At 40.0% G+C, this 12,406-nt stretch overlaps 1 non-coding gene across 1 annotated transcript; it reads right to left on the bottom strand.

The window, feature by feature from the left end:
• Positions 1 to 517: 517 nt before the first annotated feature.
• Positions 518 to 624, bottom strand: LOC120080682. Its single transcript, XR_005482631.1, has one exon. It is a non-coding gene; the product is annotated as a small nucleolar RNA R71 (small nucleolar RNA).
• Between the last annotated feature and the right edge of the window lie 11,782 nt (positions 625 to 12,406).

The raw sequence follows: 12,406 nt of genomic DNA, 5'->3' as shown, positions 1-12,406 counted from the left end.
AGAGCTGCAAATGTAAACAACATAATGGCGAATCCTATCCTACTGGCGAATTATCGCAATAGACCCATCCGGGACTATGCGTCACTAAACTTGTATGATTTCTCCCCAGGAATCATGAGGCCAACATTGGACGGATCAACGTTCGAGATGAAGCTGGTAATGTTACAGATGATACAGACAACAGGACAGATTGGTGGATGGCGTGGTGAAAATCCGCACGCCCATTTACGAAGCTTCATTGAAATTTGTAACACTTTTGTGTTCCCTAATATCTCCACTGAAGAAGTTCGACTCACGCTCTTTCCATTTTCACTATGTGATAAAGCAAGAAATGGGCATACTCCCTCGAACCAGGAGAGATAACTTCATGGGAGCAAGTTGTAGAGAAGTTTATGAAGAAGTATTTCCCTCCTACAGAGAATGCCAGATGGAGGAAGTTAATCACAAATTTTGAACAAGAAGAAGACGAATCGCTCAGTGATGCATGGGCGAAGTTCANCCTCCTACAGAGAATGCCAGATGGAGGAAGTTAATCACAAATTTTGAACAAGAAGAAGACGAATCGCTCAGTGATGCATGGGCGAAGTTCAAGAGATTAGTGCGCGACTGCCCGCACAATGGATTGCCAGATTGCCTCCAAATGGAGATTTTCTATCATGGGCTAAATCCTGTATCGCAGACAGCTGCCAATGCGGCAGCAGCAGGCGGTCTGCTGGACAAGACTTATGATGAGGCAAAGAACATTCTTGATCGCATATCGAAAAACCATGAAAATTGGCAAAAAAGCGATCAACGAGTAAAACCCAGAAAAGGTAATGCAAAAAATGGTGCCATCGCATCTTTGTAGAATCAGATGAATGCGATGATAAATTTGTTACAGAGCATTAAACAATCCCGGAGCGCAAAAAGGGCAAGTCAACGCGATAGAACAGACAAGTACCAACTATGCTACATGTGGATAATCACATTCGGTTGAAGAGTGTCTACGAAACCCGCAGTCAATCTACTTTGTCAAGAACAACCCTTTCTCAAACACATACAACCCCGGGTGGCGAAACCACCCTAATTTTGCTTGGAACAATAACTAATAAAAAGGCTATCAATCGATGGTGCAAAAAGAAGGACCACCAGGATTTTTCCCAACGAACTAACAGTCAACAGCAACAACAAGCCAGTAGCTCTTAAACAACACCATCATCCTCTATGGAGAACCTGTTAAAACAATACATCGAAAAGAATGAAATTTTCCTCTAGAACCAGGCGACTTCCATCCGCAATCTAGAAATCCAAATAGGATAGATTGCGGGAGAGCTGAAGAATAGACCGCAGAGGACGCTGCCAAGCTCAACTGAGCTCCCACGCAACCCGAAGAACATAGAGAAAGAACACTGCCAAGCAGTCACCCTGAGAAGTGGAAAGACGATGACGGAAGTTAGGAAGAAGCCTAGCAGGACCGACTCAAATGCAATGGAATCAAAGAAGCCATTGATGCAAATTGAGCAAGAAGAGCCTGAGATTATGGAACCTGAAGTTGCGACCACCTCCAAGCCTCCAGACCATGGAACAGTGAAAGTACAACTACCCCCCTTCCCTTAGAGACTAAAAAAGAAGCAAAACGATGAAGGTCAGTATCATCGCTTCCTGGAAATATTAAAACAACTACACATCAATATTCCATTTACAGAAGTGATAGAGCAGATGTCGAAATATGCCAAGTTTTTTAAGGATATGGTGTCAAAGAAAAGAAGCATAGGAAAATTCGTTATGGTGGCATTAACACAAGAATAAAATACTATAATCCCATCGAAGATGCGCGACCTAGGTTGCTTTACGATACCTGCTCAATAGGAGGGATCTACATCAGTCAAGCATTATGCGATCTTGGGGCCAACATAAATTTAACGCCCCTTTTAATCTTCAAACAATTGAATGTAGGACAGTTGACACCCATGACGATGACTCTCTAGCTTGTAGACATGTCCCTAGTACACCCTGAAGGAAAGTTGAAGGATGTCTTGGTCACAATCGACAAATTCATTTTACCTGCAGACTTCATCATTCTAGATTATGAAGCGGACAAAGATGTGCCAATCATATTGGGATGACCATTCTTGTCTATTGGTTGTGCTCAAATTGATGTACACAAGGGAGAGATCACGATGAGCATCAATGGAAAGAAGCTCAGGTTTAACATCATCAAGGCAATGAAGTTGCCAGAAGATAGGCCTATCCGATTCTGACGATGAACACACTTGTGATGAAGATATGGAGTCCAAAGAAGAAGATGAAGAAAAAGAGGATGCGACAATATCCTTAGAAACCTACCATGTAATTACAGAGACAGTGAACAATGAAGAAAAGTTGAATTTGAATGAAGAGAGAAAAACACAGAAACCTTCCTTAGAGCAACCACCTACACTGGAGCTGAAAACTCTACCAAATCATTTGAAGTACGTTTTCCTTGGCCAGAATGAAACCTTGCCAGAAATAATATCCTTTGCGTTACCGGAAGAAAAAGAAAATGTGTTGCTCAACATTTTGAAGAAGTATATTAAAGCAATCGAATGGATGCTAGCAGATATCAGAGGAATTACCCCGATGTACTGCATGCACAGAATTTGACTCGAAGAAAACCAGAAAGGCTCTATAGAACCTCAACGTAGACTAAACCCTGTGATGAAAGAGGTTGTTAAAAAAGAGACCATTAGATGGTTAGATGTGGGCATCATATACCCTATTGCCGATAGCACGTGGGTTAGCCTCGTGCAATGCATTCCCAAGAAGGGCGGAATGACAGTAGTCCCGAACACAAACAACGATTTAATCCTCATAAGGACCGTCACTGGCAAGCAGATTTGTATGGACTACCGCAAGCTCAATGCGGCGACTAAGAAAGATCATTTTCCTTTACCTTTCATTGATCAANAAGCTCAATGCGGCGACTAAGAAAGATCATTTTCCTTTACCTTTCATTGATCAAATGCTCGACTGACTAGCAGGGAATGATTAATTTCTGTTTTCTTGATGGGTATGCGGGCTATAACCAGATTATGATCGCACCAGAAGACCGAAAAAAGATCACATTCACTTGTCCATATGGAACGTTCGCTTTTCGCCGCATGCCTTTTGGACTATGCAATGCACCGAACACGTTTCAAAGGTGTATGATGGCAATCTTCTTCGAGTACCTAGAAGACTTAATTGACATTTTTATGGACGATTTCTCAGTCTATGGGCAAACGTATGAAGTCTACTTGAAAAACTTGTAGAGGATATTGAAAAGATGCAAAGAGACCAATCTGGTGTTGAATTAGGAGAAATGCCATTTCATGGTTAAAGAAGGAATTATGCTCGGGCACAAGGTTTCGAAGGAGGGGCTAGAAGTGGATAAAACAAAAATTGAGGCCATTGAAAAACTTCCACCTCCAGCAAATGTGAAGGCTTTAAAGAGTTTCTTAGAACATGCGGGGTTCTACAGACGATTTGTGAAGGACTTCTCTAAAATAGCTCAACCGTTGAATGCGTTGCTGGAAGCTGACAGAACTTTTGATTTTGACTCACAATGCCTCACCGCATTCAAAGCACTGAAGGACGCATTGACTACAACACCTATTTTGATCACACTCGATTGGACAAAACCATTCGAGCTGATGTGCGATGCCATCGGTTATGCAATGGGGGCAATTTTAACACAGAAGGAAAAGACAATGTTACACCCCATTGCAAATGCGAGCAGAACATTGAACTCCACGCAAGCGAACTACACCACCATAGAGAAGGAGCTTCTAGCGGTAATCTTTGTGATTGAAAAATTCAGACCTTACTTATTGGGATCCAAAGTTATAGTTCACACCAACCGCTCGGCAATAAGATATTTAATGACCAAAAAAGATGCGAAGCCGAGGCTAATCCGATGGGTTCTTCTACTTCAAGAATTTAATATGGAGATAATCGACCGTAAGGGAACGGAGAACCAGGTCGCTGACCATTTATCGAGATGAGAGAATCCTGAAGTGGATCGCATTCAGTCGGAGGTGAACGCATCCTTCCCAAACGAGCAGTTGTTTACACTTGAAAAGCTATCGTGTTACGTAGATATTGTCAACTTCTTGGTCTGCAAACAATTTTCGAAAAATTACACGTCCCACCAAAAGAAGCGGCTCATTCATGAATGTAAATCCTACTACAGGGACAAGCCAAATCTTTACAAAAAGGGACTAGACCAAATAGTGAGACTCTGTGTGCCAGAGATTGCTTTTTTGTGCATACTTTTTCAATGTCATGAGTCGCCCTATGGAGGACATTTCGGGGGACAACACACAGCAGCAAAAGTTTTGCAAAGTGGGTATTACTGGCCAACTCTATTTAAGGACGTGCGAGACTATTCTATGAAATGAGATAAGTGCAAACGCACTGAAAACATTTCAGAGAAAAATGCGATGCCGATGAACATCATATTGGAATTGGAACTTTTCGTCGTCTGGGGCATAGACTTCATGGGACCATTTCCACCGTCAAATGGTCATAGATACATTCTATTGGCCGTCGACTATATTTCCAAGTGAATTGAAGTGGTGTCATGCATCACAAACGATGCGACAACAGTCTCCAGATTCTTACAGAGGAACATCTTCACTCGTTTTGGCACCCCACGTGCCATAATAAGTGATGAAGGAACCCACTTTGTCAATCGTATCATTAACGAACTACTGATCAAATACAATGTCCATCACAAGATCGCCACCGCATATCACCCCCAGAAAAATGGACAAGTTGAGGTTTCCAACAGAGAAAGCAAGTTGATTTTAGAAAAGGTGGTGAATCCCTCACGGAAAGATTGGGCCATGAAGCTTGACGATGCCTTGTGGTCATATAGGACTGCCTATAAAACACCCATAGGCATGTCCTCGTATGCTTAGTGTTTGGGAAGGCATGTCATCTGCTGCTGAAATTAGAGCATAAGGCACCGTGGGCAGTGAAGAAGCTTAATTTTGATCTGAAGGCTGCAGGGGAGGAAAGAAGACTTCAGTTACTCGAGCTGGACGAATGAAAACTACAGGCGTATGAAAATGCCAAAATTTACAAAGAACGTACGAAGCGTTGGCATGACAAGTGACTGTGTGAAAAGAATCTCCAAATAGGTCAGAAGGTCTTACTATTCAATTCTAGGCTACGACTCTTTCCAGAAAAATTGAAATCACGCTGGTCCGGACTATTCATAATTAAAGAAGTATTCCCGCACGGAGCGGTAGAATTAACAAATGAAGAGAGGACCAACGCATTTAAGGTAAATGGACAAAGAGTCAAGATATATCATGGAGGAGATTTCCAACGCGGGAAAATCTCCGTGGACTTGAGGAATCTAGAATGAAGAAGAAAAGTGTAGTCTCTGCGTTGATAAGCAACACACACTCATCAGGGACGAATCCTTTGTTTTAGTATCCTTCTTTTTGTTTTTCTTTCATGAATCTATCTTACTTTTTTTTGCATGATCACTACTCTTTAGAATTGCCAACTCTTTCATACTTTTTATCTTCTTCATATTTATCATTGATCCTAGTAAACGATTGCGATCGAGCAATACGATAACCTCAAACACGTGACCAGGTCGATCAGCCCATCGCAATCAAGGAATCAGCCCACCGCAGGAAAGGATGCGATCAAAAGAGATGTAGGCGACAAAGCAAATTTGGGGGTTGTATCTTTCCTTGCCTCGTCTTATTTCAATGTTGTACTTCTCGCATTTCAATTTAATCTTGCTAAATTCTACTATTGCATCCTTTTTAGTTTGGCTCAATCTAGAATTTTTTATTACTTTATTCAGTTGCCGCATTCACCCTATACCAATTATGACTTCAATGATGAAATTCATGCCCTTATTTCTGACCGCATGTACTAGAGTCAAATTAATTTCAGGACAAATCAATTCATGAAACATTTCTAAAATTTAGTGGTCTACAAGCTTTCCTTCAAAACTATTTTTATGAAATTTCCTAAGTCCATCGCATGAGTTATTTCGTCTCTCAGCAATGAGGATATTGTTGTGTGTAAATTTGGGGGTGCTAGTATTGTTATTTTCAACCTTGTTACTTTTAGAAATTCAATCTAAAAAAAAAAATTATGTTGAGATCGGATCCTGCTCGTAGTTGGATGTCCGCATGACAGCCGTGGGGGCAAGCCAAAACGAAGGTGAGAATCGTGATCAACGCATAAACCAAGTGATCGCAACTCCGCTGCCAAATAAAGAGATGGGCATGAGTTTTGACTGAGAAAGAGCGCCTTGTTTGTAATTGGATGCCCGCATGACACCCTTGTGGGCAATCCAAAACGAAGGTTGGGCACTCAGATCACCGCAAGATCACAAAACGAATATCTGGATCGTGCAAGGGTCAAAATCATCTGAACACCTCAGTTGGATAAAGTTTGAAATAAATCATGCGATGTCTTGGAAACGAGTAAAGTTTTTTTTTTAAGGTTAAACTTGCGGTCCCTGAAGATTAGAAATATTTTAAGAAGAGATCAGGATAGAAATTAAGAAGGCATTGGTTTATGAAATTTGAATAAGGCACCTTGAGAAGTCTAAGTAGGGTAAAGGCGGTCGAATCTTTAAAGAGAATCCTTAGTTTATGCTTTAAGGACAAGCATTGTTTTAAATTTAAGGGTGTGATAACTGGTAGAAATACAAGTTATTACAGCTCAAATATGTAAAACAATGAGAGAATGCGATGGTAAAATAGGCAATATCACGTCCAAAAGTGCCAAACTAAAAGGAATTGCGATCGCAAGTGCTCATCGCATAAAAACAGTTAATTTACCTATTTTGTGCAGGTACAATGTGATGGTGCATATGAAATTGCGATCCAAGGGCACAATGTGTCAACGCACTTGAAGTTACGATCGCAAGTCATGCGATCGTGAGAAGTCTCTTAAAAAGGTGGCCGCATAAAGACCTTGCATCAAGGCAACAACATAATAAATCATGATGGGACGGAAAGCTGATAACGGTCGATTCCAAATTTAGTTGACAAGCCATTAAAAGTCACACTGTAGCAAGTACATTCAACTTTCGGTGACTATTAAACGGTGCAACAGAATGAGGGAATTAATGCCGCCCATCATTGTAATCATTAGCAAGAAAAGCTGCTTCACCTTGAAATCTATAAATACCGAAGGCCACTAGAGAAAAAGAGTCAGTTAATCTGTTCACACACATACTTATACATATACTTAGAGGAAGGAGAGAGCAAGGAGATGAGAAAAACACAAGAGAAATCGCTCCCAGACAGATCTAGAGACTACTGGAAAGCAACACAAAGGAGAGAGGGCCAACACTTGTGAGAGCAAGAATACACAACTAGAATCGAGTTGAAGTGATAAAGAGCAGTGTAAAAGGCCGTGGGAAGAAAGACATTGCTTACCGGGCTTCTCATTTCTCAAATCCATTTGATATTTTGTATTCAGTACTTTATTTGCAGAAAATGGAAACTTCATTTCAATCTATGTTCAATCTCTCCATACCACGCATGAGTAGTTAAATTTCTGAATAGGTTAAGTACTTAGCTAGCATGACGTAAGATTTACATTTTATGCGATCATCTTGTCTTATGTATGCATCATTCACCCTTTGGACATACTTGAGAGAGTAGTCTAAAGATAGAATCTAGGCTTGAGAGAGTCAAATTAAAATCTAGGCTTGAGAGAGTCGGATTAGAATCGCATAAGCAAAAAGTAAAAACTTAGACATAAGTTCTATTGCTATTTACACAATGCATGTACCCTAGAAATAGGATATGATGGTATGCAGTCACCTTGTTTTATGTGTGCACCATTTATCATCGCATAGGCAAGAGTAGAGACTTAGAAATAAGTCCTATCGACTGTTTCGCATACACATCGCATGCGTCCAAGAAATAGGAATTGAGGCTTTCTACATTGAGAAATGTAGTACTGAAATTTGTGTGTAGCATGATCGCATAACTTGTGCACAATCGTAGGAAATGTTAGCTAAAACCCTTCTCAACCCCTTCATCGCATACTCATTGTAACTCTACGCTTTCATCACTCCACGTTCAACTCCGTCGCATAGGAAAAATCTTAAATCAAAACACTATCCACTTCATTTGTTTTTACCACTGCAATAGAATCAAAGTGTTTGTCACATATTTACTTAGTAGTCCCTGTGTTCGACCCTGGACTTACCAGGAAACCTAAGGAGGCTTATACTTGGGCCTTGTTAGGAAAAATTGCTTGTTCACTGCATAACACACATCACTGCAAACTCACACCATAACACATCATAATTTCACGCATCAAGTTTTTTGTGTCGTTGCCAGGGACTACGGTATAGATTGTGGCAACATCAAACCTCTTTGATTTTTTTTGCAGCTTTCAACCTTTGTGCATTGACATTCCTTCGGTAAATGAAGAAGAAAGCGTCGTCCTAAGCCCAATTACGACCCAGAAATTGAAAGAAAATTTCGCAGAAGACAGAAAAACAGACATAGACAACAAGAAAAAACTCCAAGAATGGCTGAACAACCGAAAGAAAGAGCCGCAAATGTAAACAACATAATGACGAATCCTATCCTACTGGCGAATGATCGCAATAGACCCATCCGGGACTATGCGTCACCAAACTTGTATGATTTCTCCCCAGGAATCATGAGGCCAACATTGGACGGATTAAGGTTCGAGATGAAGCCGGTAATGTTACAGATGATACAGACAGCAGGACAGTTTGGTGGACGGCGAGGTGAAGATCCACACGCCCATTTACGAAGCTTCATTTGATTAATTTTATGTCCTAAAACTCGTAGTTTGTAAATTAATAAACATATTCTATTTTTTTTCGATAAAGTTGTTATTGAAATTGTAATCTTGAATCCAATGAACTAAGGTCCTGAGGCTATTTAATGTAGTTTTAACTTTATGTAGTGACATAAATGTGGATCAAGTTCAAATATACTACAAAAATGGTCTATAGTATATGAATATGGTTGGGCGCCTTATTTTGGGGATACTATGGATGCGGCCCACTTTGTAGTTAGTACAAACGATGTGATCTTGAATCGTTCATATAGAGATATGTGAGTGGGGGCATCCTATGCAATGAGTTTGCATAAGACTGAACCATGAAATAGTCACTTTTTACGTTCTAAATGTCGTTTTATGTATAAAACTGACTATTTTGTTAATTGATGACCTAGGTAACTTAATATTAATCCTGAGCCAACTATGAACTCCTCTTCACTTGGAATTATCCTTAGATCTTTATAGGTGAGGGCAGCTCATCATCGCTGGCCCAATAAGCCTCCAATTTCAGGGGTAAGATCAGGTGGATAGCTGGGAACATATGGTGCGAGACAGAATTCACTCCTACCCGTTATAGAGATAGTAGATAGGTTGTTCCCTTTAGTACTGAATCCAGGTCTTGAACAAGGGGCCCCACCCTCTCCTTAGCCTGAGAGGGATTCGGTTTATAGGTTGGACCTTAAACCAATTGTTCATTAGAGGATCAATGGAACTTAAGGAATAAGATGTAGTCTCGGGGGTAAAACAGTTTTTATTACCCAGTCGAGATTACAAGCAACCTGTGAATGATTAACTTACTAATCATGGTTATATCAAATGGACACAAATATATATCTATAATGAGGGGAGTGCAACTACGGGACTATAGTGGAATGACCCGTTAGTTAACGAATGTTGATTAGCTCCGTCTAAAGAGTTTAGCCAGCTAATCTTGGATCGTTGGAGCACATTATCTATAGGTCCATTAGGTTCCCTTACTAGCTCATATAGAATAAACTTAGAACAGTATGATAGAATAATTCGAATTGTTCGAATTAGGTGAAGAGGAAGAAACCAACAAGTATATGTGATATAATGGTCGGGTTTTCAGTTTAGAGATATAGCTTTAATATTTAAATGTGATTTAAGTATCAAGAATATGAATACGTTCATATTCGGAAGCTCGGAAATAATGAAAATGGTCAAAGATGTAAAAAGTCAAATAGTTGACCGACCTTATATTCAAATGTGATTTGAATTTCGAGAAAATGAATGCAGATTCATGCTCGAGAGGTTAAAATTAGTCAACATGGGAAAAATCATAAAAAGTCAAAATGTTGACTTTTAGGTCAAAGTTTGACTTTGACAAAATGATTATTTTGCCCTTTGACTAAAAAGTTAGTGGGAAAATCCAAATTTTTGTTGGATAATTCCACTAACAAAATAGTGGGCTAGGTGTTGGCTTATAGTGGAGACATCAAGCCCACTTAGATAGTGGATTCTAGGTGTTGGGTTTTTATGAAGTTGTTTAATGCAATTTTGCATGACCCCTTTCTATAAATATGGGCTTTTGAATTTGGTTTAAAAACTTTTGATATTTTTGCCAATTTTAGTTTTCAAAATTGGGCTGGAAAATAAAAACCCAAACCCAAATCCAAATTCATTCTTATTTTCCATCTTTTTTCTCTCTCTCGGGTTTCTTCATCCATTGGGTCCCACAATCCGGTTCTAAGTCCAGAGGATAGTAGGTCAACTCTAGTGGTGGTCCGGAAGAGTTTAGGTCGAGATTCAGCAAGGAAAAGCGATTTTCGGGAGCTTCAAAGGGTGTATGTTGTCCATTTTAATTCACTGTTTTTCCTACTTTTTGCATGCTATTTTCCTTTAAATTAAAAGTAATTAGAGTGTAATTAGATCCTTATTCCACTGCGTATGTCTCGTGTTCCATCATGTGGTATCAGAGCATGCTTTAATTATGCTCAATTGCTTTTGGTGTGTGTTTTTTTTCCTTTCTATTCAGAGGTTGAATGAGATATGGACTAAAGTGGGCTTATTATGATTTTGGCATTGTTTTTCTTTAAATTTCTTGTGGAAATTTGTAATTGTTCACTTGTTTATGAGCATTAATGTGTGAAAAAGGGTCTATAAATTTGTTGGAGTCATTAGAGTTGAAGTTAGGCTGTAATTGCTTGATTCCGGGAGAGAGGAAAGTAGCAAAATTGGAGAAAAATGGCTCACAGAACCGGTATTAGCCTCCAGACCCGAGAAGTGCTCCCAGACCCGACCCGAGCAGCGATCTGACCCGGTTCGGAGAAGCCCTGCGCGTGCGCTAGCTGTCGACAAAATTTTTTGACCCGTTTCGTGATCCGACCCAGCTCGCCGCCCGCTCCACTCGAGACCCGCGCCGACCCTGTTCGCTGCCCATCTGCTCGCACCCACTCTGCCTCCGTCGACCCGCCCTACGCTTCCATTGACTGCACCAGAGCACGTTGACCAGCCGATCCAAACGGTCTGGACCGATTGTTTGACCTGGTTCAGCCGGTTTGACCGATTCAACTTGGTTTTTGGTGTTTTTGGGCCGGTTCGAGAGTTTTTTGACCGGTACAAGATGGTTCAAAGTGTTTGAAGCCGGTTATGGGAAGTTGGTTGCTATTTTTAATGCCAAAATCGGTCCATTTTAGTGTTGTTTACCTATTATGCATGTGATGTATAATGTTGTATGATTATGTGTGTATATAGTATGCCATATAGTTTTTAAAACCCCACCATAGGAAAAGCATGTGACATGCATTTGTTATATCTTATAAGTGTTATAAAATGTATACTATGCATGCTTAGTTTTAATATAAGTGTTATATTAAAGCATGTTTGATTGAAGGAAGTATGTTATAGATGAATGCTCTAGGGTTATAATTGTTATGATTTATTTTATAATTGTTATAAAATAACCTAGACTTCTAAAATCTATAACAAAGATAAGATGCATGCTCATTTAGGGTTAACCATCAAGCAATCCCTTTTTTCATAGAAAATAGGTCGATATCTTTTAAAACTGAAGTTACAAGAAAACTCACCCGACAAGATCTTGGAAAAAAGTCAGATAAGATGACTAAGGTTGAAGGTTTTTAAGTTGACGGTTCACGGAACACCTATTACCTGGAGATCAAGTCGGTGTTTGAGTTAGGTTAAACCGGTTTTATGAGCATGCATGAGTGGTGTGAGGTAATAAAATTTGTTTATCACCTAGACATCATAGGTTAAAAATCCAGTATAAAAGTTATACTCGGATGAATCACTTAAACTTAGGATATGTTTAGTTAGCCGAAATGTATCGCTAAGTATTTTATACCCTAACCGTCTAGAACACTTTAACTGGAGAGAAGTAATGTACTTTTAGCTCTAGCGTCCCTAAGAGTTCACACTGTGAGATTCATGCTTGGCTTTGGGCTGCCCTGGGAGCAGACTTCCTTCAGAGAGTGTTTGCATGAGTCAATACCAAGGTGAATAGGGGAAGTTGTTCATAGTAAGTGGGAGAAGGAAGTGTGTTAACACATCCTACGGTCTCTTCCATTAGGTCGCACTGTGAGATTCCTATAATGCGCCTGTATGTATACCCTAG

The sequence above is a fragment of the Benincasa hispida genome, chromosome 6 (assembly GCF_009727055.1).
Source record: "Benincasa hispida cultivar B227 chromosome 6, ASM972705v1, whole genome shotgun sequence".
Taxonomy (NCBI): domain Eukaryota; kingdom Viridiplantae; phylum Streptophyta; class Magnoliopsida; order Cucurbitales; family Cucurbitaceae; genus Benincasa; species Benincasa hispida.
This window is presented reverse-complemented; position numbering and strand designations above follow the sequence as displayed.